We start from the raw sequence: 13,610 nt of genomic DNA on the forward strand, positions 1-13,610 counted from the left end.
GGATGAAGCCTTATACACCTCGATGTTCATCCTTCCGAGGCAAAGAGAGAAATCTGATTTCCGACAGAATGGGCATATTGGAGCAGTGGGTTGAGTATTTTGATCAACTACTCAACAACCAAAGTATCGGCGAATTGGAGGTCCCGCCAACTGAAGACAACGGATAAATGCTGCCACCATCAAGCATTGAAGACACAACCTGTGCAATTTATCGGCTTAAAAACCATAAGTCGCCAGGAGCCGATGGAATTGCAGCCGAATTAGTTAAATATGGAGGCGACCAGTTACACTAAGTGGTTCATCAACTTGTGCTTAACGTGTGAGACCATGAGAGAATTTGGTATCCCGACGAAATTAACAAGACTGACTAGGTCAACCCCGACCAATGTGCGAGGCCGGATAAAAGCAACGTGATCACTCCCAAGACCATTAGAAATCAACAACGGCCTACGACAAGGGGATGCCCTATCATGCGTCCTCTTTAACCAGGCCTTCGAGAAAGTGATCCGTGATGCTGAGGTAAATGCAAGAGATACGATCCTCTTTAAGTCCACCCAACTACTGGCCTATGCTGACGATATCGATATTATGGCAAGAACGACCCGAGACGTACAACCTGCCTTCATCCAGATCAAGCAGGCGGCGCGAGATGTTGAGCTCCACATCAATGAAGGCAAGACAAAATATATGGTGGCAATGTCAGCATCGAAGACCAACCAATCAACAACATCAAACTGCACTGGTCAAACGGGAAGAATAAAGATAGGAGACTACAACTTTGAGACCGTTGATAAATTTTCCTATCTAGGGTCGAAAATCACAACCGATAACAGCTACAATGATGAAATCCGCCCACGGTTGTTGTCAGCCAACAGAGCCTATTTTAGCTTACAAAAACTGTTCCGCTCGGAACGTCTCACCATAGGGTCAAAGCTCTTACTGGACAAGACAATGATCTTGCCGGTCCTCATGTATTCCTCGGAGGCTTGGGTTCTTAACAAGAAAAATTGCGAATTCTTGGCCGTGTTCGAGAGAAGAATTCTCTGAAGAATTTTTGGCCCCCTACATGAGCATGGACGATTCCATAGCCTACAAAACGGTGAAATCTAGGAACGATACCATAACCGTCAGGTTGTGGATAAAATCCGGCTCAATAGGTTTCGGTGGGCGGGTCACTTAATCCGTATGGATGAGGATGATCCAGTCCGGAAAGTCTATAAGGGAAATATCTATGGTAGGAAAAGAACGCGAGGCAGACCCTACTTAAGATGGAGCGATGGCGTAGATCAGGACACCAGACAGCTTTTAGGGATATCGAGTTCCTTATTAAGGCAGGCCTAGACCGGATACCGGTTGTTGCGCCGCTGATGATGATGACTATTCATAATTGAATGAAACCCGACAAGTATCTATTTCCTGAAGATAGCTGTTAGCCATTAATTCCAAGCAATTTTACTTCCTGTATCTTGTAAATGTCCTCACTCAATATGTTGTGGGATCTCCATTAAATCTAACATAAAGATACTTACGACATTATCTTACAAAGAGTGCAATGACCCATTCAATATATAAAATCATGTCAATTTACCACTGATCAAAGAGACAATAGGGGCGCACCTATGACTAAACTGAAAACACATATGATTGCAATTCGTTACTATGTATGCCATTTTCACTGATCCAAATCTGATTTTCATTGCAAGCTGGGTCATAAATAACTCAACTGAGCAGCTATGTCATCACCATAGTTAGGAGCTCTGAGACAATCATACTGGAATTCACCGCAAACAACATATCTAAATAGAGCTGGAAACGTGGGGAACCAACATGGCTGGAAAGTGTGTCAAATCAAACAATAAGATCATCCTGTCTCGGTTAGTTGGCGAACCTCTAGACGTTTATAGATTTTTCAGCATCAGAAATTTCAATGGTTTCCAGATTTCAGATATATGCAAACCTATAGGAGCTGATGGCTATAAAATATTCCGTGAAATGTGTTTAAATCAGTGGTGCTGAAGTTATTTTGGTCAAAGGGACTTACCTATTTTCTCAAGTGTCCTATCCATTTGTAGGCAACAAAATAAGTATTGATCCTGTATTATTACATATATTTCATGGAAGTGAACATAAATTTATGCAATTGATAAAATATAATACATTTTGAAATAAAGCCAGAGTAATTGGAGGATGTACTGGATTAGGAGGATGTACTGGATTAGGAGGATGTACTGCAGGAATTTTTAGAAACAATGACCAGTTTGCTAGCTTCAAGATACCATAGATGAACCTCGCATTATTCATTAGTTCAGTAACATTTACTAATTCAATTTGGCTTCCTGCACTGTTGTCATTTAGATTCAGCACACCAAATCCGCGAAAGAATCATATTTGGATTTCTTGGAGATGGTACACCACTGCCATTTCCATGTTACTATACTTTGTTGAACAAATGATTAGCAGTTCCATTCTCAGTGTTGGTACGCAAATTCAAAAGGGTGATGAACATTTCACCATCCGCTGATCAGAAAATAAATAGTACATGGCGGAGGCAATCATTGCGTCACGTTGCGTCGGTATAAAAAGGAAATGTAAAACATAAATAAGCTATTCAATCGTTTTGTTTAGAATTACAATACCACCCACCTTATGGATGGTCATGTATAACCGTGATACTGGTGGCTTTTTTATAGCGCTTTCCTTCATCAATTAGAGATATTCCATGCGTACATATGTACACATATTTGCGCGTACAAAATTACCAAAACGTATATGTAGTATACGACAAAGCCTTCGCGAGAGGATACTGAATGGTCGAAAATAGATTTATAGTAATCTCAGATATTTTTTATGGTTTCCCCGAAATCTGCGATTGCCTTCAGATTCGTCCGCAATGGATATACATTATTTGCTTAGATTATAAATACGAATATTACAAAGGAAAACCCAGAATTTTCCCACTTTCTGCAAGGAAATCGCCAGAGAGTCCATCCTTCAATCAATTCGTTCGTAGGTAGCTAAACTTTGCAGTAGGCGCCTTCCATGTCTCGCTTTCATATAACACAAGACTCTAGCGCAAAACAGTCTTATATTAATGCCAGTCAGCGTTAGGGTAACTATATACTCTCGAATTTTGACATTATTCTATCGCTCACCAAAGAGGATATCGAAACCGCTACCATACCCAAAACTTAACAGAAACAAGTGGATGGTTCCAAACCTTCACTAATGAAAATGTGAAGAATGTATCAGCTTGGAAACCTTTAAACTCACCTACTTAAGACCCCTAACTAGTGAATCCTCGAACCCTATTGAACGAAGAGTTATGTTATTCTGACTGATGCAGCAGAATGTAGGCGCCTTCCAGAACCATCATCATCATCATTAACGGCGCAACAACCGGTATCCGGTATAGGTCTGCCCTAATAAGGAACTCCAAACATCCCGGTTTTTTGGCCGAGGTCCACCAATTCGATATCCCTACGGAATCGTCCATCCTCATGTAGGGGGCCAAAAATTCTTCGGAGGATTCTTCTCTCGAACGTGGCCAAGAGTTCGCAATTTTTCTTGCTAAGAACCCAAGTTTCCGAGGAATACATGAGGACTGGCAAGATCATTGTCTTGTACAGTAAGAGCTTTGACCCTATGGTGAGAAGTTTCGAGCGGAACAGTCTTTGTAAGCTGAAATAGGCTCTGTTGGCTGACAACAACCGTGCGCGGATTTCATCATCGTAGTTGTTATCGGTTGTGATTTTCGACCCAAGATAGGAGAAATTGTCAACGGTCCCAAAGTTGTATTCTCCTATCCTTATTCTTCTTCGTGTTTGACCAGTGCGGTTTGATGTTGTTGGTTGAGTCGTCTTCGGTGCTGACGTTGCCACCATATATTTTGTCTTGCCTTCATTGATGTGCAGCCCAAGATCTCGCGCCAATTGCCGCCTGTTCCATCTGGATGAAGGCAGTTTGTACGTCTCGGGTGGTTCTTCCCATGATGTCGATATCGTCAGCATAGGCCAGTAGTTGGGTGGACTTGAAGAGGATCGTACCTCTTGCATTTACCTCAGCATCACAGATCACTTTCTCGAGGGCCAGGTTAAAGAGGACGCATGGTAGGGCATCCCGTTGTCGTAGCCCGTTGTTGATGTCGAATGGTCTTGAGAGTGATCCTGCTGCCTTTATCTGGCCTCAAACATTGGTCAAGGTCAGCCTAGTCAGTCTTATTAATTTCGTAGGGATACCGAATTCTCTCATGGCCGTGTACAGTTTTACCTTGGTGATGCTATCATAGGCGGTTTTAAAGTCGATGAAGATATGGTACAACTGATGTCCATATTCCAACAGTTTTTCCATCGCTTGCCGCACAGAGAAAATCTGACCTGTTACTGATTTGCCCGGAGTCAAGTCTCTTTGGTATGGGGCAATAATGTTCTGAGCGTATGGGGCTATCCGGCCTAGCAAGATAGCGGAGAATATCTTATGGATGGTACTCAGCAACGTGATACCTCTATAATTGCTGCACTATGTGATATCTTCCTTTTTATGTTTGAGACAGATAATGCTTCCTTGCTAGTCGTCAGGCATTGATTCGCTGTCCCATACCTTGAGCACAAGTTGATAAACCACTTGGTCCAATTGGTCGCCTCCATATTTAATCAATTCGGCTGTAATTCCATCGGCTCCGGGATTGTTTCTCCTATGCTTGGTGGTGGCAGTATTTGTCCGTCGTCTTTAGTTGGCGGGACCTCCAACTCACCGATGTTCTGGTTGTTCAGTAGCTCATCAAAGTACTCAATCCATCGCTCCAATATGCCCATTCTGTCGGAAATCAGATTTCCCTCTTTGTCTCGGCAGGATGAACATCGAGATGTATAAGGCTGTTGATAAAACTTCCGTGCCTGGAGCGGTTGCTCCCTGTACTTTTCTAGTTCACAGATATGTTGATTCTCCCAGGCTTTCTTTTTCAGTCTGTGAAGTCACTTCTCCGCTCGACGGAGTTCGCGATAAGTCTCTACGCATGCCCGCCTTCATTGAGAATACAACATTACTCTGTATGCAGCATTCTTCCATTCCGATGTTAGCTTACATTCATCGCCAAACGAGCCGTTCCAAATTTTCTTGCGGCTGGGGCTAAGTATCTTTCTGGCCGTGTCAATGATGATAACAGTTCGCTCAACTGCTTCGTAGAAGTTATCCTTCTCCGGCTCTGCAGTCTCCTCTGTAGGGGCGTGAACTTTTTTGAGGCTTATATTTATAAACTTGCCTCGCGAACGCAGAGTGCATAGCCTTTCGCTTATATTTTCAAAGCCGATAACAGCAGGTATCATTTTTTAGCTAACTAAGAAATCTACTCCGAGCACATGGTTTACTGGATGGCCGCTATAGTATATGGTGTAGCGGCTCTTCTCTAGGAAACCGGTCCCTGTCCATCGCATCTCTTGCAACGCTCATCGTACATCAGCCTTATATTGGGACAGGGTATCGGCTAGCTGCTCAGCAGCATTCGGTCTGTACAGGGAGCTCACGTTCCATGAGAAAATGCGCAAGTCATTAATCAGTTGTCATTGCCGGGTTGTCATTGTAAAATCCATCCTGTCCATAACATCGGTTTTCCGTGTAGGGTTGTCAACCCTTTTCAACCCCCAACCTGGAGGACCAGTTGGTACATTTTTGTCTCGGTTTTAGGCGCGAGAGACTCGTCTTCATCCTTCTCCGTCTGCAGTTTTTCATAAAGAAAGAACTCCCAGCGGTCACCACGTAGAGGTGGAGATAGGGTTTGGTAGTAGAGCTGTTGGTGTTGGTTCAGCAGGCGTTTCGCAGGTTTTATGCTCCTTCGTTGGTAGTAATCCTCGTTTCGCCTGGGGCCTATACTGCCCTTTGACCACAATTTGAAGTTGTCATCCTGACTAAAAACAGAATTCTGACCCCTGGAACCCTTTCGGCGAGTCGATAGTCGACCCTTGACTCAAAGATGAGCTTTTCTGAGCAAATCAAAACAGCAACGAACAAGGCTGCAGCTGGAGTTTCGGCGTTAAGTAGGCTAATGGCAAATATTGGGGGTCCTTCGTCTGGCGGGCGACGTCTTTTGATGAATAAAACGCAGTCTGTTCGTGCTCTACGGCCCAGAGGTATGGGCTGGAAGTATATAGTAAACGTCTCGCGCAGGTACAGAGATGGGGAGATTTGCGGACGACGTCTGCGTACCGCACTGTCTCTGAATCAGTCGTGATGGTGATCGCGGGTGTGATTCCATTTGCCCTTCTTGCTAAGGAGCATCTAGCCATATACAAGCGCAAAGGAGAAGAGTCAAGGAAGATGGCTGCTCATGAAGAACGGCAACGCACTCTAGACGAACCCGCTTTGCAAAATGAAACTAGAAACAGATGGACTGCCCGGTTCATCGGCAACTTGGGAGCGTGGCTGAATCAGAAGCATGGTAAGACTGACTATTTCCTTACCCAATTTTTAGGTGGAAAGGCACAATCTCCGGATTGTGTGATTTGCAATGGAGTTGTAGACAACGCCCATCACACTTTTCTTTCTTGTGGAAGGTGGGATGGGATTCGTCAGCAGCTCTATTTAAGCATAGGGGATCTCTCTCCAGACGACATTATCGAAGAGATGCCGAGGAGTGTTGACAAGTGGAGCGAAGATAGAGCTCGACCGGTGGAGAAGCCGAATGGCAACGGGTTCTTTGAACTGCCAGTTCCCTTCCGCCACTCCTCTCCCGTTGGTGAAAGGAATTCCCTGACTTGAAGGTTCTGCTAGGTGGGAGAGTTCAGGGACTAGCCCGAAGTAATATGACAAACGGTTCCAGGCTAACTCGGACGATGTGGAGAGTTGAGTTAGTATTCCGACGACGTACCGAACCGGGAGTCCAACACTCTGTGCGTAAATGCATTCATCTAAATGCTGGAAGTAGGTTTATCCTGCCATCGAGGATCTATCTGTTGGAATATGGACAACAGTTGCACCATCTATTCATCGACTTTAAAGCCGCCTATGATATCATAGCCAGGGTAAAACTGTACACGGCCATAAGAGAATTCGGTATCCCGACGAAATTGATAAGACTGACTAGGCTGACCCTGATCAGGCCAAATAAAAGCAGCAGGATCACTCTCAAGACTTTTCGACATCAACAACGGTCTACGACAAGGGGATGCGCTATCATGCGTCCTCTTTAACCTGGCCCTCGAGAAAGTGATCCGTGATGCTGAGGTAAATGCAAGAGGTAGGATCCTCTTCAAGTCCACCCAACTAAGCCTATGCTGACGATATCGACATCATGAGCGAGCAGGCGGTGGTTGGTGCGAGATCTTGGGCTGCACATCAATGAAGGCAAGACAAAGTATATGGTGGCCACGTCAGCACCGAAAACCAAACAACCAACCGCACTGGTCAAACAGGAAGAAGATAGGAGAATACAACTTCTATCTAGGGTCGAAAATCACAACCGATAACAGCTACGATGATGAAATCCGCGCACGGTTGTTGTCAGCCAACAAAGCCTATTTCAGCTTTCAAAAACTGTTCCGCTCCAAACTTCTCACCATAGGGTCAAAGCTCTTACTGTACAAGACAATGATCTTGCCAGTTCTCTTGTATTTCTCGGAGACTTGGGTTCTTAGCAAGAAGAATTGCGAACTCTTGGCCGCGTTCGAGAGAAGAATCCTCCGAAGAATTTTTGGCCCCCTACATGAGGATGGACGATTTCGTAGCCTACACAATGACGAAATCTATGAGCAATACCATGACCGTCCGGTTGTGGATAAAATCCGGCGCAATAGGTTACGGTGGGCGGGTCACTTAATCCGTATGGATGAGGATGATCCCACCCGGAAAGTCTATAAGGGCAATATCTATGGTAGAAAAAGAAGATGAGGCAGACCCTGCCTGAGATGGAGCGATGGCGTAGGCCAGGACGCCAGACAGCTTTTAGGGATATCGAATTGGTGGACCTCGGCGCAAAACCGGGATGTCTGGAGTTCCTTATTAGGGCAGGCCTAGACCGGATGTTGCGCCGTTGATGATGATGATGAGTTATTGCCAAGGGACAGGAACATGCTCGTCATTCGCAGCTAATTCCTTTTCTAATTGTGAAAAGCGGATGTGCGCAATTTTCCGTGAATCGCGTAATTCGTCGGCTGGTTGAACTTCCTCTTTGAATGGGAGTCTTCGTACCTTCCCATTGAATCCCGTTTAGTTGTGTTCGTATACCAAGTAACAGCGGCTTACTCGTCTTGAGTCCAGAGTGCTTTTGGCGGTTGCTCCTCAATCTCAATAAGACTGCTTTCACAGTTCCTGGGCGTTCTAACCATGCCGTTTCGGCTCTGCAATGCATCTCAAACCATGCATTGACTGATGGTCAAAGTCATCCCCGATCACTTGCGCCATCAAGTTTTCGTATATTTAGATGACTGGCAACCAGCCCTTGCTGCTCTTAAGTAAAGTGACTCTCTGTATGAGACGCGCTGGCTTGACATTGAACATCCGGAAGAGGAAATTCATCGTGAATGGGATGGTAATGAGACGATTTGTTCCGATCCCGACAAGGTGCCCGCCATCGAAAATTGTCAAGCAGCTACGGCGGTTTTTTGGAATGTGTGGGTAGTATCAGGGAATTGTGTCCAATTACGCTTCGTTAACTGTACCGTTGAGAAACATGGAGGAGAAAAAACGTCAGTTTCTCTAGACTGAGGAACCCATCTCGACTTTCGACCCTCTGAAAACGAGTCTCTCTCCGGCTTCAGACTTGCATAGTCCCGACTTCTCCAAACCTTTCCCCATACCTTGTGACGCAAGTCAACATGGGAGATAAGAGCGGTGCTAAGCAAAAGGCAGAGGAGGGAAATGAAGTTCCTATAGCGTATATGTCGAAAAAGCTTACTCAGCCTCAGCGAAACTACACTGCCACTGAACAGAAATGTTTGGCAGCGATAGAGGCATTGCGAAAATTTAGAGCATACATTGGAAGCACAACATTCGAAGTGGTAATGGACCACGCTTCGGTCATGGATGATAAACCAGTCAGACCTTCACAGTAGACTCACCAGAAACACAGAAAGGGCTCACAACATCTAGTGCCGGATTCTCTATCTTGTATATATTCACCAGCGGAGGTGAATGCTTTGGAGAGAAACGGGAACACCGCAGACGTGGATTGTGATTCGCCACGCCAACAAACTCCCTGATCTGCAGGTATGCGATGAGTTGGCATACAAGCGAACCAATCATGCTGCCAGAGCAACAGGTTTGGAAGCTTTGATTTCCGGAGGAACTGGCGGTTGGGGTGACCACCCGCGCCCATTATCATCCTTTAAGTGCACATGGGGGTTGGTAAATCCTTGGATAGACTACAGTTGTTGTTTTATTGGCCTAAAATAGTTTCACAGGTCAAGGACTACATTCGTAATTGTGAAACGTGTTTGTGTTCATTTTTTTGAGGAAGGACACGTCAGGGATCGAAGTGCTTAAAGGTCCTTCACATTCCCGAACCTGACGAGCACTGAGGCGTGCAAGCACGGACAGACTTTCACGGTCAATTTAGTCATCTTTCTTGGTTTTTTGGGATTGCTCCCCTCTCTTGTCCGCCGGCCACTCAGGGTGGTTCTTTGACCATCGACACTGGTCCAGCTTGAAAGGTGTCAGATTGGGGCACTTAAGAGATATTTCAGATAAAGGGAAATTGCATCTAATATTTCCATTATCTACAAGCTTAACTGCTTCATTGTAACTTTTAAAAAAATCAGACAATTCTTGGCCCGCTTGAATAAATCATTTGGCTGGGACCTCTTTGATTACCATATAGACATTGCGTATGTGCATATATTATGGGAACTTGTTACATATGTATGTAAGTTAAAAATCACATTTACTTATATTGAGTGGGTCAGGAAGGCATCAAATAATGGCCAACTTGGGTTGATATTGCAGCAGCACCTCATCCAACTGTCACATCCAACTTTTATCCAAAACCCCCGTTCAAGATTTATTTATGCGAATTCAAAGTTACAAAACAATTAAATTCAAATATATACGTTCTGCCCCAAATATTTATGCGCGTATACATATATGAGGGAATCACACTTCAAAATAGGTCAAAATGCTTGAATAGGATTATGTATCGCTCTATAAGTCGATTTCTACAAGACAATGCATATTTATATGGCCCAGTTTTGTAAGCTTCGGCGTTTTCTAGTTTGACCATATAATCTATGGAAGGAAAATTTTTTGGAATGTTAGTTAGATGGTTTAGATTAGTGGGGAGATTCGCAGCTCCAAGCACTCAGGCCTCCAGCATTCGTAGGGTTTGACGAATCAAGAACATTCTCAGGAGGCACAGAATGCGCAGATACTTCACTGAAGGAAACCTAACCAAGGTATCCTCGTCTGAGAGGCGGCGCGGCTGCATATGAGGCCCTTTCTTCCTCCTCGCAATGGCTGAATATACCTGAAACCACCACCCCAAATTTTTCCATGTGGTAGTTTAAGCGACGCAGTCCCCTTATAGACCCCCTAAGGTTTTACGTTCCACTTTGTAAAGGGACATCAAAAGCTGGCTCCGAGTTTTTTCTCAAAGATTTTCAACTGTCGGCGGGAATTCAAATACCTGCTGCGTGAATCCTATCAGTTTCACTGTCAAGAGTGGAGTTCCCCGTGGATGGTCGGCGGCCGAAAGCTAACTGCGATCTCACCATTGTCCAAAGCCTTAACGAGCCGGTTTTTCAGCTTCCTCATTACCAAAGAAATTCGAGTGCACTGGCATTCACATCAGTAGTGTTTCGTTCAGCCAGCTAAGTTTCAGTCGCAACTGGTGGCAACTCCACACCAACTGACTTTATATGGCGTTGTTGTTTAGTGCCACTAACGCTGACCGATTGCTGGAACCAACGCAAATGATGCAACCCCGCTAGTTTCGTCCCAAACATTCTCTCGCTGCCAATTAAATGGCATATATCTCCATCTAGAATATGTTTTCATTTTTCCGAGAGGTCAGAGTTCCATAATCTGATTTCCCGGAAACATCCCTATGCCCGATCAGTCTTCCATGACTAACCTGGATTGGTACCCACGATGGAGCATAAAACTTGGAAAACGCCTGCTGAACCGGCACCCACAGCCCTACTACCAATCCCTACCTCCATCTCCATGTGGTGACCGCTGGGAGCTCTTTCTTCACGAAAAACTGCAGACGGAGAAGGATGCAGGCGAGTGTCCCGCGTCTAAAAACGGATTGGAGGTTGGGTAGGGTTGATAACCCTACACGGAAAACCGAAGTTACGAAGCCACAGCAGGAGCCTCAGACTGGACTGATAACACAATGGCGAACCCGGTAACAACAAAGGAATAACGATTTGCGCATTTTCTCATGGAACGTGAGCTCCCTGTACAGAGATAGAGTTGCCAAGCAGCTAGCCGATACCCTGTACCAATATAGGACTGATGTAACAGCGTTGGACAGGGACTGGTTTCCTGTTGAAGAGTGACTACACCATATATTACAGCGGCCATCCAGTAAACCATGTGCTCGGAGAAGGGTTCTTAGTCAGCCAAAAATGAAACCTGCTGTTATCGGCTTTGAAAATATAAGCAAACGGCTATGCACTCTGCGCTTGTGGGAACGCCGTTACCTCTCAACCTTGATGAATATAGACTCGGATCACTATCTCATTAGCATGGTCTTCCGGGCTCGAATAACAACACCACCTAGAATCCCCTCTGACAATCAGGGGAGAGTTAACACTGAAGCCATCCACAACACAGCTCTCCGCGACACCTATTAGAAGGAAATGGATACCGGAATAATAGCAGTCAACAAAAATCCTGGAGATGAGGCATGAACAAATGATCTCCACAATCACCTGAAGAACGTTCTCATAAATATGGCCACAAACATACTTGGCCACTACCGCAAAAAGAGTCGGAACCGTCGGTTTGACGATGAATGTAAGCTAGCAACGGAACGGAAGAATGCTGAATACCGAGTAATGTTGCATTCTCAAAGGACGCAGGCACACGAAGACACTTATCACGAACTCCAGCGAGCGGGGAAGTGACTTCACAGACGGAAAAGGAAGCCTGGGAGAACCAACAGGTCTGCGCTGTCGAAAAGCACCAGGCGCGGAAGTTTTACCAACAAGTCAGCAGGATGAAGCCTTACACACATCGATGATCATCCTGCCGAGACAAAGAGGGAAATCTGATTTCCAACAGAATGGGCATCTTAGAGCGATGGGTTTTTTTTTTGGAGTAGGGTAGGTGAATGCGTTTATGCACAGAGTGTTGGACTCCCGCCACAGCACGCTAACGGACTACCAACTAAACATCTCCCTGTCATCAGAGAACTAGCCTGGAACCGTTTGACACATTACTTCGGGCTAGCCCTCCCGCTCTCCCGGCTTTGGGAGCCTCCAAGTCAGGGAATTCCTTTCACCAACGGGAGGGGAGGGGAGGAAGGGAGTTGTTAGTTCAGGGAACCCCTTACCGTCTCATCCCTCTGTCGGTCGAGTTCAATCTTCTTCGTAGTAAGAAGAGCCCGAACATAATGCGCAACTTGTGCTCAAGGTGTGGAACAGCCAATCAATGCCTGATGACTGGCAAAGAGGTATTATCTGTCTCATACATAAAAGGGGAGATATCACACAGTGCAGCAATTATAGAGGTATCACATTGCTGAGTAACATCGAGAAGGTATTCTCCGCTATCTTGCTAGACCGGATAGCCCCATATGCCCATAATACCATTGGCCCATACCAAAGAGGCTTCACTCCAGGCAAATCAGCAACAGATCAGATTTTCTCTGTGCGGCAAGCGATGGAAAAACTGTTGGAATATGGACATTAGTTGTACCATCTTCTCATCGACTTTAAAGCCGCCTATGATAGCACAACCAAGGCTAAAATTATACACGGCCCTGAGAGAATTCGGTATCCTGACCAAATTGATTAGACTGATTAGGCTGACTTCTGATCAATGTGCGAGGACAGATAAAAACAGCATAGTCACTCCCAAGACCATTCGACATCAACAACGGGCTACGACAACGGGATGCCCTATCATGTGGCCTCTTTGACCTGACCCTCGAAGAAATGATCTGTGATGCTGAGGTAAATGCCAGAGGTACGATCCTCTTCAAGTCCACCCAACTACTGGCCTATGCTGACGATATCGACATCATGAGAAGAACAAACCGAGACGTACAAACTGCCTTCATCCTGATCCAGCAGGTGGCGTGAGACCTTAGGCTGCACATCAATGAAGGCAAGACAAAATATATGGTGGCGACGTCAACACCGAAAACCAACCAACCAACAACATTAAACCGCACTGGTCAAACGGGAAGAATAAAGATAGGAGACTACAACTTTCAGACCATTGATAATTTCTCCTATTTAGGGTCGAAAGTCACAACCGATAACAGCTACTACGATGAAATCCGCGCACGGTTGTTGTCAGCCAACAGAGCCTATTTTAGCCTACAAAAACTGTTCCGCTCGAATCATCTCACCATAGCGTCAAAGCTCTTGCCAGTTCTCATGTATTCCTCGGAAACTTGGGTTCTTAGCAAGAAAAATTGCCAACTCTTACCGCGTTCGAAGAAGAATCCTCCGAAG

The sequence above is a fragment of the Hermetia illucens genome, chromosome 4 (assembly GCF_905115235.1).
Source record: "Hermetia illucens chromosome 4, iHerIll2.2.curated.20191125, whole genome shotgun sequence".
NCBI classification, from domain to species: domain Eukaryota; kingdom Metazoa; phylum Arthropoda; class Insecta; order Diptera; family Stratiomyidae; genus Hermetia; species Hermetia illucens.